Here is a 16,119-nt window from a genome sequence, read left to right as displayed (position 1 = left end):
TCAAACTGATTAAAAATACAACCTATAATATTCAACAGGCGGTTTTCGGTCCATTTTATTTCGCTTTGCAAATTCGCTTCCACAAATTCAGTGGTTCAAATTCGACAGTAAATTCAACATTGACATCCAGGAGCTGCAGGAAAAGTAGTAGATTACCGAGCATAATCTCCATCTGCTGTTAGTCGACCACACCAGCAAGGGGTGCAAGCGCGTGTTGTTGACGAAGACCAGAGCAACAGTTAGTGCAAGCCATTCATTCATAAAAACTTATTTACAAAAATGTAAGTGTATTTGTGATTATTATGACGTCTGTTTTATGTGAAATTCAGTGTGTTCACGATTACTTTTCCTGTGTAGCCTACATGCATCTTTCTCTACCATGAACGATAATGTTATTCCCCCGATGCGGATGTACAGATCCAGTGTTACATTTGACATATTTCTCTTGGTTGTTTAGTAGCCTTAACCTTATATTGCAGCGATGTGCTGCATGCAGTACTAGGGTTTGGTTTCCCTCAATATGTCAGGATTCCCCTGCTGGACATATAAAACGCTTAACGTAGCTTAATGGACATAAAAGACCAAACTCGCTGGCTAGCAGATCGACTCAGAATATGAATTTAACGCGCAAAGTTTAATGCTGAGCGTTTCCCAGTGATATACTGGCATACATTTGGTTTGACATTGGACATTCGCACATTTAGGGACCGTCTGTAAAGTTACATACGACATTGGCATACACGTTTCTAACTTAAATACCATTTGAAAAGAACGACTTACAGTCATAAAACCAACTGTAAAGTGTTCATGTAGGTGTCAGGCTCAGGCATAATGCGCAATTTATTCAAATAGATTGAAGTTTGCTATTGAAGTTAGAAACGTTTAGGCCTATAGGACTTGTTACTTTAGAGACGGTCCCTAAATGTGCGAATGTCAACCCAATTTTACATTTAGTCTTTTAGCTGGCACTTTTATCCAAAGCGACTTTACAGTTAAACTAACAATATAGAACAACAATATGAACGTGCTACTTCCCAGTTTAATCTAATGCAGTACATGTACAATACATACTTTCCAAATAAGGTGCGAGTTTGGTCTTTTATATCACTGTAGTCCATTAAGCTACGTTAAGCGCTTTGTCCTGACGGAAGGGGAATCTTTGAGTATGATGATGTATTGAGGGAAACAGATTATAATCCTGTTCACTGTAGAAAAGGCTGATAACATAAGGCTACACAGGGAAAGTAACAACGAATGAAACATAAAAACAGCTTTTGTGCCTTTATCATCTTTTCCGCATATATACTGACCCAGATAATCGTCACAAAAAACTTAATGCATGCTGAGTTTTTATGAATGAATGGCTTGCACTAACTGTTGCTCTGGTCTTCGTCAACAACACGCGCTTGCACCCCCTGCTGGTGAGGTCGACTAACAGCAGATGGAGATTATACTCGGTAATCTACTGCTTTTCCTGCAGCTCCTGGATGTCAACGTTGAATTTACTGTCGAATTTGAACCACTGAATTTGTGGAAGCGAATTTGCAAAGCGAAATAAAATGGACCGAAAACCGCCTGTTGAATATTATAGGTTGTATTTTTAATCAGTTTGAATATTTTGGAAGTGAAATATGAAAGGTGAATATGGATTATTGAAATTTTACTAATGAAAATGTGTTTGAAATGTTTTGATTTGAAATATTCACAGCTTAAATATTCAACCATGCTAAATTTCAGCCTATAAAAATACAAGCCCTAAAAATACAATGCATTAAAATACAAGCAGGGTTAATGCAATGCATATTTTTTTCAAGTAGTACAATTCAACAGGCTTTTTGTTTCAAAAACATTTGGCATTATTTTACTTCCATAAATGGCAAAGGTGTAAATTCACTCTATATAGCACAAACGGGGCTACCATAATCTGTGAACAACATGTATGTACATGTTTGTATTTTTGAGAGAATATTATTTATGCATGGTTATTGAAAAACTTAAAAATAAAAGTTTCTGAAATAAGGCCACAAAACACATATTGATTATTTCTTCACAAGACTTTTGAAAATTGTATCACATAGTCTAGAATATTTGCTCCAAAACTATGTGAGAATCATCCTGACTACTGATTCAGATAAGTCAATAAAGTCTTTTATAATGTGTATGACGTGTTTAGTGTGAGAAAGCTTTATGCAAGGAGGCGTGATCTCTCATTAATATGTATGGCATTTCACACCTGAGAAAGACAAAGACCCTCCCATAATAGCCCTATTAGATGCTATCAGGCCCCATTACGAGGAGCCTTGCGCAAAGAATGAGGAGATTTAAAAAAGAATGGCTTTTAGATTGTTTGGATTTATTTACAACACAACATAATCCAAGGATACACAACAAAGGACAAAAAAGCACATTAGTAAACACACTGATCTAAATACAGAGGCTTGCACAGTCACACAGCATTGTCCCATTCCTGAAACATAGTACATACCTGTCATTTCCAAGGTGTTTGATTTTTCATTACAGTCTCCTGTGAATGTTGAAGTCAGCAGGACTGATATCAAGAGAAACTATACGGCTGCACGACTTTGGGCATGCATTGTAGATTTTTCTGGTTAAAATAGCTTTTTAATTATAGGCTATATATATATATATATATATATATATATATACACACACACTGCTTAGAATTAGAAGAGAACACACCCATGCTAAAGTTGACTAAAAAGAGGAATAAAAAAATCGTCTCGGTTACTGATGTAACCCTCGTTCCCCGAAGGAGGGAACGGGAGACGTGACGTCGACGTGACGACGTTAGGGGATCACTTCAGGGAGCCCTATCAACTTCGAGTATCTAAGAACAAGCCAATGAACGTTGGCGTGCGTGAACGCGTCACGCGCCCCCGCCCCGCAGCGCGGGTATAAAACAGGAAGCGGGCGCGAGCACCCACCGTTTTTCACTGAGGAGCCGAGTTTAATGACGGCCGTACAGCGATGGTCAGCAACTGTGGCGGCGGGACGTCACGTCTCCCGTTCCCTCCTTCGGGGAACGAGGGTTACATCAGTAACCGAGACGTTCCCCTTCAGTCGCTCACGTTCGACGTGACGACGTTAGGGGATCCCATGGAAAACGCCACCGGTTGCTGCCACATCCAGTGCCCTACGCAAGACTCTCAGACCCCCAAGCTGGGGCGGAAGACCTGCGTAGAGGGAGAACCTGCTGTTCCACATACCCACGCAGTGAACTCTTGAATAACACTGGGAAGCGTGCCTCTCCAGGGGAGAGGGACGCTGCGGAGCCACATCCTGCCCGAAGGGAGGTACCATGTGGAGAATACACATATGGACTGGCCGGTTGGGGCAGTGCAACATATGGAATGTCACTGGGGTGGCTCCACCTAAGGAGGGGGAGGCTACACCAGACAGTGACAGCAGAGCGAGCTCTGCCAAGGGAAAGACACGGGCTCACCGCAGGGAGCTGATCGTGGAAAAATACTCATATGGGATCGCCGCAGGGATCACACATACGGAACCCAGCCTAGTACAAGTTACACAAGCATACGAGCACTAGGCCTGGCGTCGGACGCTCCGCAACGTCCAACTGCCGAAGGGGTGTGGAGGAACTCACAGGGTTCACCTGGGTGGGGAACTCGACTGGAGCAAAAGAGCGCACGTATCCGCTCCGTAGAGGGGAGTGGCGCAGCAAGCCGACACTAGAGCGGGAACTTCGGTGTTACCGGCTGGTTGAAGCGAGCACACAGGAAGAAACCGGCTCAACACGTAGGCTATAGAACCTAGCGAACGTGTTAGGTGTCGCCCAAATCGCAGCTCTACAGATATCTGTCAGCGAGGCGCCGTGTGCTAGCGCCCAAGAAGAAGCGACACTCCTAGTGGAGTGGGCTCTCAACCCGGGCGGGCAAGGCACGCCTTGGGCTTCGTAAGCCAAGGCGATGGCATCCACTATCCAGTGGGCCATCCTCTGCTTGGAGACAGCCTTCCCCTTCTGCTGGCCTCCGTAACAGACGAAGAGTTGATCTGAGGTCCTGAGGCTTTGCGTTCTGTCCACGTACAAACGCAGAGCGCGGACGGGACAGAGAAAAGCCAGGGCTGGGTCTGCCTCCTCCAAAGGCAGCGCTTGCAGGTTCACCACCTGGTCCCGGAAGGGAGTGGTAGGAACCTTGGGCACGTATCCGGGCCGGGGTCTCAGGATCACGTGAGAGTTATCCGGGCCGAATTCCAGGCACGATTCGTCGACCGAAAATGCATGTAGGTCCCCTACCCTCTTGATAGAGGCCAATGCAACCAGGAGAACTGTCTTACAGGACAAGATTTTTAACTCAGCTGATTGCAGAGGCTCAAAGGGTGGTCCCTGAAGTGCCGAAAGGACCAGAGACAAATCCCAAGAGGGTATAGAGAGTGGGCGAGGAGGATTCAGTCTCCTCGCTCCCCTCAGGAACCTAACGATCAGGTCGTGCTTCCCCAAGGACTTACCATCAACAGCATCGTGATGTGCGGCAATAGCGGCAACATACACTTTAAGGGTGGAGGGAGACAGCCTTCACTCCAACCCATCTTGCAGGAAGGAAAGCACGGCTCTGATCGAGCATGATCGGGGGTTCTCCTCGTGAGAAGAACACCATTCAACGAATAGGTTCCACTTCAATGCATAGAGGCGCCTCGTAGAGGGGGCTCTAGCGGAAGTGATGGTGTCAACTACCGCTGGGGGTAGGTCACCTAGAACCTCCGTGTCCCGTCCAGGGACCAGACATGGAGCTTCCAGAGGTCTGGACGCGGGTGCCACAGGGTGCCCCGTCTCTGAGAGAGCAGGTCCTCTCTCAGAGGGATGGGCCAGGGAGGGGCTGTCGCGAGGAGCACTAGTTCCGGAAACCAGGTCCGGTTGGGCCAATACGGCGCAACTAACAAGACCTGCTCCTCGTCCTCCCTGACTTTGCACAAGGTCTGTGCCAGAAGGCTCACTGGGGGAAACGCATACTTGCGAAGACCCCGGGGCCAGCTGTGTGCCAGAGCATCCGTGCCGAGGGTCCCCTCGGTCAGGGAATAGAACAACTGGCAGTGAGACGTGTCCGGGGCGGCAAACAGATCTATCTGTGCGGTCCCGAAGCGCCTGAAAATCAGCTGGACCACCTGGGGATGGAGTCGCCATTCTCCCGGTAGCACCTGCTGCCGTGAGAGCTCGTCGGCTGCACGGTTGAGCAGGCCCGGAATGTAAACGGCACAAAGCGACCTCAGATGCTTCTGACTCCAAAGGAGGAGATGGCGGGCGAGTTTTGACATGCGGCGGGAGCGTAGACCACCCTTACGGTTGATGTACGCAACGGTCGCAGTGTTGTCCGTACGGACCAGTACATGCTTGCCTAGTAACGACGTTTTGAAGCGGCCCAGCGCAAGATGTACTGCTAACAACTCGAGGCAGTTGATGTGCCAATGCAGTTGAGGCCCCGTCCACAGACCTGAAGCTGCATGCCCGTTGTACGTGGCCCCCCAGCCGGTGATAGAGGCATCCGTGGAGACCACAGAGTGCCTGGACACTTGTTCTAGGGGAACACCTGCCCGCAGGAACGAAGGGTCCGACCACAAGCTGAGAGTTTGGCGACAGTGCGGGGTTACTGGAACCCGGCACGAGCCGCTCTGCCACGCCCATCTCGGGACTCGATCGTGAAGCCAGTGTTGGAGCGGTCTCATATGAAGCAATCCGAGCGGCGTTACCGCGGCTGCAGATGCCATATGCCCCAGGAGCCTCTGAAACAGTTTCAGTGGTGCCGCTGTTCTGCGTCTGAGCGTACTCGCGCAGTTCAACACTGACTGGACGCGGGCCTCTGTGAGACGCGCTGTCATGTTGATCGAGTCCAACTCCATACCGAGAAAAGAGATCCTCTGCCCGGGGGTGAGTTTGCTCTTCTCCCAGTTGACCCGAAGCCCTAGGTGGCTGAGGTGACTGAGCACCAAATCCCTGTGTTAGCACAACTGCTCTCTCGACTGGGCGAGAATAAGCCAGTCGTCGAGATAGTTGAGAATGCGAACACCACGCTCGCACATGGGAGCAATGGCCGCCTCCGCAACTTTCGTGAAGACGCGGGGCGACAGGGCCAGCCCGAAGGGTAAGACTTTGTACTGATACGCCCGTCCCTCGAACGCAAAGCGAAGAAACGGTCTGTGTCGAGGGAGAATCGAGACATGAAAGTACGCGTCCTTCACGTCGATCGCTGCAAACCAATCTTGGGGACGGATGCATTTGAAAATGCGTTTCTGCGTAAGCATCTTGAATGGTAGCCTGTGAAGGGACCGATTCAGGACGCGCAGGTCCAAGATTGGCCGTAACCCACCTCCTTTCTTGGGTACAATGAAATACGAGCTGTAGAAGCCGGTCTTCATATCGGCTGGAGGGACCGGCTCGATTGCATCCTTCGCCAGTAGGACTGCAATCTCCGCTCTGAGAACAGGGGCACTGTCCGCCAGAACACGGGTGAACAGGATGCCCCTGAAAACAGGGGGGCGCCGGGCGAACTGAATCGCATAGCCGAGTCTGACAGTACGGATGAGCCAGCGAGACGGACTGGGAAGCGTTAGCCAAGCTCCCAGAGACCGAGCAAGCGGGACCAATGGCACCACAGACGTACCCGGAGTGGGGCAGCGTGACGGAATGCAGGGACCCGACTCGGGCGGCATAGCGGCCCGGAGTGGGGTCTGAACGTGTGGTGCGAGACGTACCTGCTTCCGCCGGAGGGCAGAGTGAGTGTGCGGAGGCGACAGTGCGTCCAGGACACAGCCACTGCTGCCGGCTGGCGATGGAAGAGGGGCTCGGGAGTGACAAGGCATAGCGTCGTCGACTGCCAAGCGCGCCCTTTTGGGGCCCAGAGGTTTCAGAAATTGCTCTTTCTTTGAAAAGGTGGGTACCACTGACCCGTGGGTCAGTGGCGGAACAAAAAGAAAAGGAAACAAAGGATTCTCCACCCGGCCCTCCACCGGGGGAAGGAGTGGCACGTCCGCCATCTCCTGAAGAGCAACTTGATCCACCTCTGGGCCGCCCGTCTCAGGGACGTTTGCACCGGCGCTTGCCTCCTGGCTTGGCAGCGGCCTGGACGGGCGGGGTCGACTTCCTGCGGCTTGCTCCACGCCGAGGCCTAGATGATGGCTGCTGCTGGGGCTCAGCGGGAGCGGAGGACGCCGCAGGAGGCCGACCTCGGCGACGAGTAGACGGAGGAGCTGCGGCCGGCGGGCGGGTGGGAGCAGCAGCGGTCCGCCGGGGCAGGATGTGTCGGATGGCCTCCGTCTGCTTCTGTGCGGCCGAGAACTGCTGGGCAAAGCTCTCGACCGCGTCGCCGAACAACCCAACCTGGGAGAGAGGGGCATCCAGGAACCGGTACTTATCGGTGTCCCTCATGTCCGCCAGGTTGAGCCAAAGGTGGCGCTCCTGGACCACCAAGGTGGACATCGCCTGACCGACTGAACGTGCGGTTTCCTTCGTCGCCCGGAGGGCGAGGTCGGTTGCCACACGGAGCTCCCGGAGGAGCTCTGGGTCAGAACCACCCTCGTTCATGTCCATGAGCGCCTGGGCCTGGTGGACCTACAAGAGCGCCATGGCATGAAGAGCGGAAGCAGCCTGTCCACAGGCCTTGTAAGCCCTCGCCGTTAGACCGGACGAGAACTTACAGGCCTTGGACGGGAGGCGTGGGTCACCCCGCCAGGAGGAGGCGGATGCCGGACACAACTGCATCGCGACAGCCCGCTCCACTGGGGGGATCCCCACATACCCCTTAGCTGCCCCGCCGTCGAGGGTGGCGAGGGGAGAGGAGCCACTAGGACGGCTTCGGGCACTATACGGTGCCTTCCACGTCCTAGAAAGCTCCTCATGCACCTCCGGAAAGAAAGGTACCGGGGCGGCGCACTGAGAACCAGCACGGCCCGCCCCGAGAAACCAATCGTCCAGCCGAGAAGGTTCGGGACGTGGTGGAGGATTCCACGCAAGCCCGACCTTCTCGGCGGCCCGGGAGAGCATAGCGGCCCATTCTGGATCCGGCTCGGACAACGCTACACACCCCGAAGGGGGCAACGCAGCCGAGTCGTCATCTCCAGATGACCGCTCCCCCTCCGATGCTGCGATCGACATCTGATCGTCAGCTGGTGCCCCAAAGGAAACGACTGGTCGTTCCGGAGAAGGACCGAGCCGTTCGCCAAGGGGCGCCAATGGCAACAGCACATGAGAGGCGTGAGGGGCCCGCGGAGATTGCCTCGGCGGGGAAGCCCTCATGGTAATCCTCAGATCACCCTGGTCATGCGCCGAAGTAGGCCTATTCTGCGGGGCAGAATAAGCACTAGATCGGGGCATAGGCGAGGGGACTGCACCTCCCTTGAGGTAAGCGAGTCTCGATCTAAGTGCTGTGATAGTCATATTCCCGCAATGGGAACATGAGCTATCCACAAAAGCTGCTTCAGCGTGCCGAACGCCCAAACACGAGATGCAGCTATTGTGGCCATCTGCTGGCGCCAGGGAACGACTGCATCCAGAAACGCACAAGCGGAATGACATCTTGAAAAAGACGCAGGGTCCGCTTGTGTTGCTCTTTTAGTAAAATAAAAAAAGGAAATTGCTCTCACAGTGCTGAGGCGCCCAGGGGTAGCCACTGTGTGGACACACACACACACACACACACACAAACAATAGTGCTGTGAGAACAGCAGTTGAGAGCTGCACTCCTCACGGCCACCGCTGATCGCGCAGTCACACCAACACTGGAACAGAGAGATCTTCCTTGAAGTCTTCAAAGGCGTTGAATCTTAGACATCAGTCACAGGAAACTCGCGCTCCGAAATGAAAGACGGTGGGTGCTTGCGCCCGCTTCCTGTTTTATACCCGCGCTGCGGGGCGGGGGCGCGTGACGCGTTCACGCACGCCAACGTTCATTGGCTTGTTCTTAGATACTCGAAGTTGATAGGGCTCCCTGAAGTGATCCCCTAACGTCGTCACGTCGACGTCACGTCGAACGTGAGCGACTGAAGGGGAACTTAATGCCTTAATTAAAAAATTAGGAAAACTCTAAACTTTAGGGACATGAATAATGTCCCTGAATTCTTTGTGAATGAATAATGTATCGCAAATAATTAAATGTTCTTCTTTAAAATACAGGGTGCATACGTCTGGACACTTATATCCCCAGAAACTCCTAACAAAAGCTGATGTCTTTATTTTGAAGCTTATTTGAAGCTTATTTGATGCTTATTTGATTTGAAAAACATTTATCCAAAACTAGTCAACGAAATTTTGTCTTTTATTTCGTCTGTAACAGTGCGTATCTGTGCGTTCATTCATTCATTTACACACACACACAGAGAGAAACATGATTCACATTTAAACAGTATGCTATTTTTCCGTTTACAGACACTAACGTTATTCTATATCGCGATTAGAACAAAGCACAGCCATAAAACACTTACAGTTCTCAGCTGAATCTGTTGCTCCTCCTCGAAGTGAAAATAAACCAGCACTTCTGTATTAAATGTCCCAGGATTTATTTAAAAGTAGAAATTTAAAGCGTTCTTTAGACGTATGTTTCATGTTTTGTGTGATAAGTATTAGCGGAGTTTCCGTTCATTTTCCAGACATGTTTCAGAAAGATTTTTGCGGAGACAGAGTGAGCTGAAAGCGCACCCTGTTTATTTTATTTATTAAAAAAAAAAAAAAAGGTTTTGATGTTAATGTGAGTGTACACAAAAAAAGAAGACCCTCTATAGTTTATAATCATGTATTGATTTTATTTATATGACCATAAATGACGGAGTATTTTAAGTCTATGTTGCTGCCATGTGAAAAAAAAACAGCAAAACGCGCGGGCGCGTTCTTGGTCCCCAGAGGGTTAAGTTTGTTAGTATGCAGTAGCTATGGTATAGCTATAGTATATACACTCACCTAAAGGATTATTAGGAACACCTGTTCAATTTCTCATTAATGGAATTATCTAATCAACCAATCACATGGCAGTTGCTTCAATGCATTTAGGGGTGTGGTCCTGGTCAAGACAATCTCCTGAACTCCAAACTGAATGTCAGAATGGGAAAGAAAGGTGATTTAAGCAATTTTGAGCGTGGCATGGTTGTTGGTGCCAGACGGGCCGGTCTGAGTATTTCACAATCTGCTCAGTTACTGGGATTTTCACGCACAGCCATTTCTAGGGGTTACAAAGAATGGTGTGAAAAGGGAAAAACATCCAGTATGCGGCAGTCCTGTGGGCGAAAATGCCGTTGATGCTAGAGGTCAGAGGAGAATGGGCCGACTGATTCAAGCTGATAGAAGAGCAACTTTGACTGAAATAACCACTCGTTACAACCGAGGTATGCAGCAAAGCATTTGTGAAGCCACAACACGCACAACCTTGAGGTGGATGGGCAACAACAGCAGAAGACCCCACCGGGTACCACTCATCTCCACTACAAATAGGAAAAAGAGGCTACAATTTGCAAGAGCTCACCAAAATTGGACAGTTGAAGACTGGAAAAATGTTGCCTGGTCTGATGAGTCTCGATTTCTGTTGAGACATTCAGATGGTAGAGTCAGAATTTGGCGTAAACAGATTGAGAACATGGATCCATCATGCCTTGTTACCACTGTGCAGGCTGGTGGTGGTGGTGTAATGGTGTGGGGGATGTTTTCTTGGCACACTTTAGGCCCCTTAGTGCCAATTGGGCATCGTTTAAATGCCACGGCCTACCTGAGCATTGTTTCTGACCATGTCCATTCCTTTATGGCCACCATGTACCCATCCTCTGATGGCTACTTCCAGCAGGATAATGCACCATGTCATAAAGCTCGAATCATTTCAAATTGATTTCTTGAACATGACAATGAGTTCACTGTACTAAAATGGCCCCCACAGTCACCAGATCTCAACCCAATAGAGCATCTTTGGGATGTGGTGGAACGGGAGCTTCGTGCCCTGGATGTGCATCCCACAAATCTCCATCAACTGCAAGATGCTATCCTATCAATATGGGCCAACATTTCTAAAGAATGCTTTCAGCACCTTGTTGAATCAATGCCACGTAGAATTAAGGCAGTTCTGAAGGCGAAAGGGGGTCAAACACAGTATTAGTATGGTGTTCCTAATAATCCTTTAGGTGAGTATATATGAAGAGTTCAGATGCAAAAGCCTCTAAATGCCATCTGAAATTTTCTTCTAAAATGATCATTTTTGTCAAGCTCGTATATTTAAGTTCAATCATTTCACTTAAATGGCAAGAAAAATTACCCATTAATTGTCATTTAAGTGAAATTACTTAATTTAAATATACAAGCTTGATAAAAATGATTATTTTGGAAGAAAATGTCAGATGGCATTTAGAGGCTTTTGCATCTGAACTCTTCATATATATATATATATATATTTATATATATATATACAGGTCCTTCTCAAAAAATTAGCATATTGTGATAAAGTTCATTATTTTCCATAATGTAATGATAAAAATTTAACTTTCATATATTTTAGATTCATTGCACACCAACTGAAATATTTCAGGTCTTTTATTGTTTTAATACTGATGATTTTGGCATACAGCTCATGAAAACCCAAAATTACTATCTCAAAAAAATTAGCATATCATGAAAAGGGTCTCTAAACGAATCAACTAATTAACTCTAAACACCTGCAAAAGAATCCTGAGGCTTTTAAAAACTCCCAGCCTGTTTCATTACTCAAAACCGCAATCATGGGTAAGACTGCCGACCTGACTGCTGTCCAGAAGGCCATCATTGACACCCTCAAGCAAGAGGGTAAGACAGAAAGAAATTTCTGAACAAATAGGATGTTCCCAGAGTGCTGTATCAAGGCACCTCAGTGGGAAGTCTGTGGGAAGGAAAAAGTGTGGCAAAAAACGCTGCACAACGAGAAGAGGTGACCGGACCCTGAGGAAGATTGTGGAGAAGGACCGATTCCAGACCTTGGGGGACCTGCGGAAGCAGTGGACTGAGTCTGGAGTAGAAACATCCAGAGCCACCGTGCACAGCCGTGTGCAGGAAATGGGCTACAGGTGCCGCATTCCCCAGGTCAAGCCACTTTTGAACCAGAAACAGCGGCAGAAGCGCCTGACCTGGGCTACAGAGAAGCAGCACTGGACTGTTGCTCAGTTTTGCATGTCATTCGGAAATCAAGGTGCCAGAGTCTGGAGGAAGACTGGGGAGAAGGAAATGCCAAAATGCCTGAAGTCCAGTGTCAAGTACCCACAGTCAGTGATGGTCTGGGGTGCCATGTCAGCTGCTGGTGTTGGTGCACTATGTTTTATCAAGGGCAGGGTCAATGCAGCTAGCTATCAGGAGATTTTGGAGCACTTCATGCTTCCATCTGCTGAAAAGCTTTATGGAGATGAAGATTTTCATTTTTCAGCACGACCTGGCACCTGCTCACAGTGTCAAAACTACTGGTAAATGGTTTACTGACCATGGTATTACTGTGCTCAATTGGCCTGCCAACTCTCCTGACCTGAACCCCATAGAGAATCTGTGGGATATTGTGAAGAGAAAGTTGAGAGACGCAAGACCCAACACTCTGGATGAGCTTAAGGCCGCTATCGAAGCATTCTGGGCCTCCATAACACCTCAGCAGTGCCACAGGCTGATTGCCTCCATGCCACGCCGCATTGAAGCAGTAATTTCTGCAAAAGGATTCCTGACCAAGTATTGACTATTGAGTGCATAACTAAACATAATTATTTGAAGGTTGACTCTTTTTTGTTGTATTAAAAAAACTTTTTTTATTGGTCGGATGAAATATGCTAATTTTTTGATACAGGAATTTTGGGTTTTCATGAGCTGTATGCCAAAATCATTAGTATTAAAACAATAAAAGACCTGAAATATTTCAGTTGGTGTGCAATGAATCTAAAATATATGAAAGTTTAATTTTTATCATAACATTATGGAAAATAATGAACTTTGTCACAATATGCTAGTTTTTTGAGAAGGACCTGTATATAGGAAAATAATGAACTTTGTCACAATATGCTAATTTTTTGAGAAGGACCTGTATATAGTATGTTATTCAATATTATATTTAAAGTTAATACATTTTAAATGTCCTAAATTGCAACTTCATCACAAATATGTATTTACAAATGAAAATATGACATACAGGTTTCAATAGAAATTGAATTAAAGTATATTTATTTAATTTATATTAAATTATAAAGAATGTTGCAGAAGTATATTATTTTAATGTATATTATTACAGATATAAGAACTTTGTAAAAAATAAAATGCTAACATATACTGGTCCTTCTTTTTTTACAAGGGCAGAATATAAAGATTGATGGGTCGTTTACACAACACCATTTTCAACTAAAAACGGAAAACTTTTTATGCATTTTGGCCGTTCATTTATGACAATGGCGTTTTAGGGGCCTTAAAACGCAAACTTTTGAAAAACGTGTTTCAAAGTGCAAGTTTTTGAAAATGATACCGCTATTGTCTCAGTGTAAACTACAAAAACGCTAATTTGTGAAACCGGTGACGTCATGTGCATGCGTATTACGTGTTCAGTCTATAGGTGTGTAGTGTTTCTTTACAACAACAAAAAACTCGCCCACTACTGGCCTGCCATGCATAATACAGCATTTTTAGTCGTTTCCGTGGATCCGTGTGATCCGGGATAGTATTGACAGTGTTGTCATCTGTGAGCGAATAACGCAAATTATAAATTCCGAGCTCGGAGAGCTACCCGCGGAGAGCACGCCAAATATGCATACATTTTTTACTTTATCTCATTATAAGTGTTAACTTGTGAACTGTAATTGTACCAAACAATGTGTTTGTGCTTAATGCCAACTTTTGCAAATGAGTCTTTCTTAAGTGCAACAAATCTTGAATGCAACAAAAATCTGATTATTTAAACAGATCGCCTGTTGTAGTCAGAAGTTTACCCGAGGCTTTTGAGGCGAACAGGCAGTACCTTGCATTGCAAAATGACATACTTTATAATCTAATTTTGAGGAATTCCAGCTGAAGGAGAGAGAAAATAAGCCTTTTCCATCTTACAGGGACAGCCCCTCATGTCTCCTACAAGTACACTGGCACATACTTCCTCTCCAACTCTCTTAGAAAAGGTGCTGTCTTAGGAAGGACACCCATGTGGTAAGGAAAAGCACTCACAAGTGTCAAACTGGGGATTCAAGCAGCTTCTCGGCTCTCTCTCAGTCTTAGTCAAACCCCTTCAAGCCCCCAGTGTCTCATTTTCAGGACCCCTTCAGCAAAGTCGACCCAGCTCTGGCATACCTCCACCAGACAGATGACTTTATGGCCAACTTACATGCCTGTTTGATCAAGCCGGTGACACATAAATGTCAGCCCATGCAGATGGAGATGTGAAGTAGCAGTAAATCCGATGAAATCCGTCATAACCTTGTCTGGAAGCAGAAAGGGAAAGTGGGGTAAGGAGGGGAAAGGGCAGAGAAATCACAGGAAACAGGAAAGCCCTTTTGCTGGCTTACCTAAATGAAGCGAATGTAAATCATCTCCAAATGTAGCGCAGGCTCCCCACAGATGCACTCCATCATCGACTGCAGATTCATTATTTAGCAACATAAAAGCTAATGAAGGAGCCGTAGAAGGGAGTCTACGGGCCGGGCATGTGGCGCAAAAGCAGGGACATCTCTCGAACACAGTGTGGAATACAGTAGGGCTGGGTGTCGTTAGCTTCAATTGAAAATGTTAATTTGCAGTATATTCCTCTACTCGTTATTATTATTCACAGACAAAAAAAAACGTTCTACAATTCATTGCGCTTGTGATTTATTGCATACAGTGACTTTGCAGTAAACAGAACCACTAGAATAATATCTTGTATATTTGCCAGGGTTGTACCTCAAGCCTATCTATCTGACCTCGCTCGTACGAATTCGTAGGATTTTTGCTAAATATTACGTTTTACGAGTTGCCCAATTTGTATGAATTCGAACGAATGATCTGACCCCGTCCCTAAACCTACCCATCACTGGGGTTTAGACAAATCGTACAAATTCATACAAATTAGCCACCTTTTACTCACTCGTACGAATTAGTATGAATTGGTCGTGAGATAGCGTTGGAATTCGGAGTGCCTTTTAAATTCCAGTTCAATTCCTGAACTTGAATTGAGCAAAAGGATGAAGATTTGTAATTTGAATGTAAGCTAGTAAATGTAAATTATTTAAATTTTTAAATCAGTTCATGTGATTGTTTTTGTTTGTTTCACTTTATTTTGATGGTCCCTCTTAAAGATTGACCAAATACTCAAGGGCGTATCCACGTACTTGTCTAAAGTAAGTTTCTGGTCTAAAAGTTCCCAGAGACAACCACAACATGTTTTGCTGATGTTTCACTCAAACCAACCAGAAACGTGTCAACAAAGACAAAAGACAAAAAAAATGGTGGCAAACATGTGAGAGAAACCTGCAGTTCCTGCAATGTTTCACATGAGCCTCATATTGGCTCTGACCAAACTTTGAAATGTGTTATCAATACAAAAAAAGTGTTGATGCAACATCAAAAAGAGTATCAAAATATTGCTATAGGACAATATTGACACCACCCTGATGAAAAAAGGTTTAGTGCAATAGGAAAGATGGAAAAGTCTTGATCTAACAGCTGTTGGCAATGCACTGTTCATGTTCTCTGCAATGGATATCCACTCTAGCCTTAGCGGAATTGTTTGATTCACGTAAATGGCATAATTCGAAACAATGATACCGTTTAATGTATCCTTAATGATATTGGCTTCACAGCTATTCTCAGCATGGTGATTATCCATAATGGATTAATTATTAACTTGCATTATGGACGTTGAGTAATGCTATTTCAAATGGTGAAATCCACATGTTGAAATTCTTACTGTGACGATACAGGAGTTTTAATGAGGATTAAGAGCCGTGTGGGTTGAGCGCGAGCTTCTTGGTCTCAGCCCATACGGCTTTCTAATTAAAGGCCCAGTGGACTTAACCCTGCCTCATCAGCCCACTCAAACGAGGGGCTTTATTAATTGGCCCTGGTGAGTTGTCATGGATCTTCATTTCTCCATGCCTTCTTCAACCAGTATGAAGTCTGAGAAACATATTTCACTTGTGCAAATATTGACCCTTAAGACC

This window comes from Rhinichthys klamathensis, unplaced genomic scaffold (assembly GCF_029890125.1).
Source record: "Rhinichthys klamathensis goyatoka isolate OS25496 unplaced genomic scaffold, OSU_Roscu_1.1 h1tg000064l_1, whole genome shotgun sequence".
NCBI lineage: Eukaryota > Metazoa > Chordata > Actinopteri > Cypriniformes > Leuciscidae > Rhinichthys > Rhinichthys klamathensis.
This window is presented reverse-complemented; position numbering follows the sequence as displayed.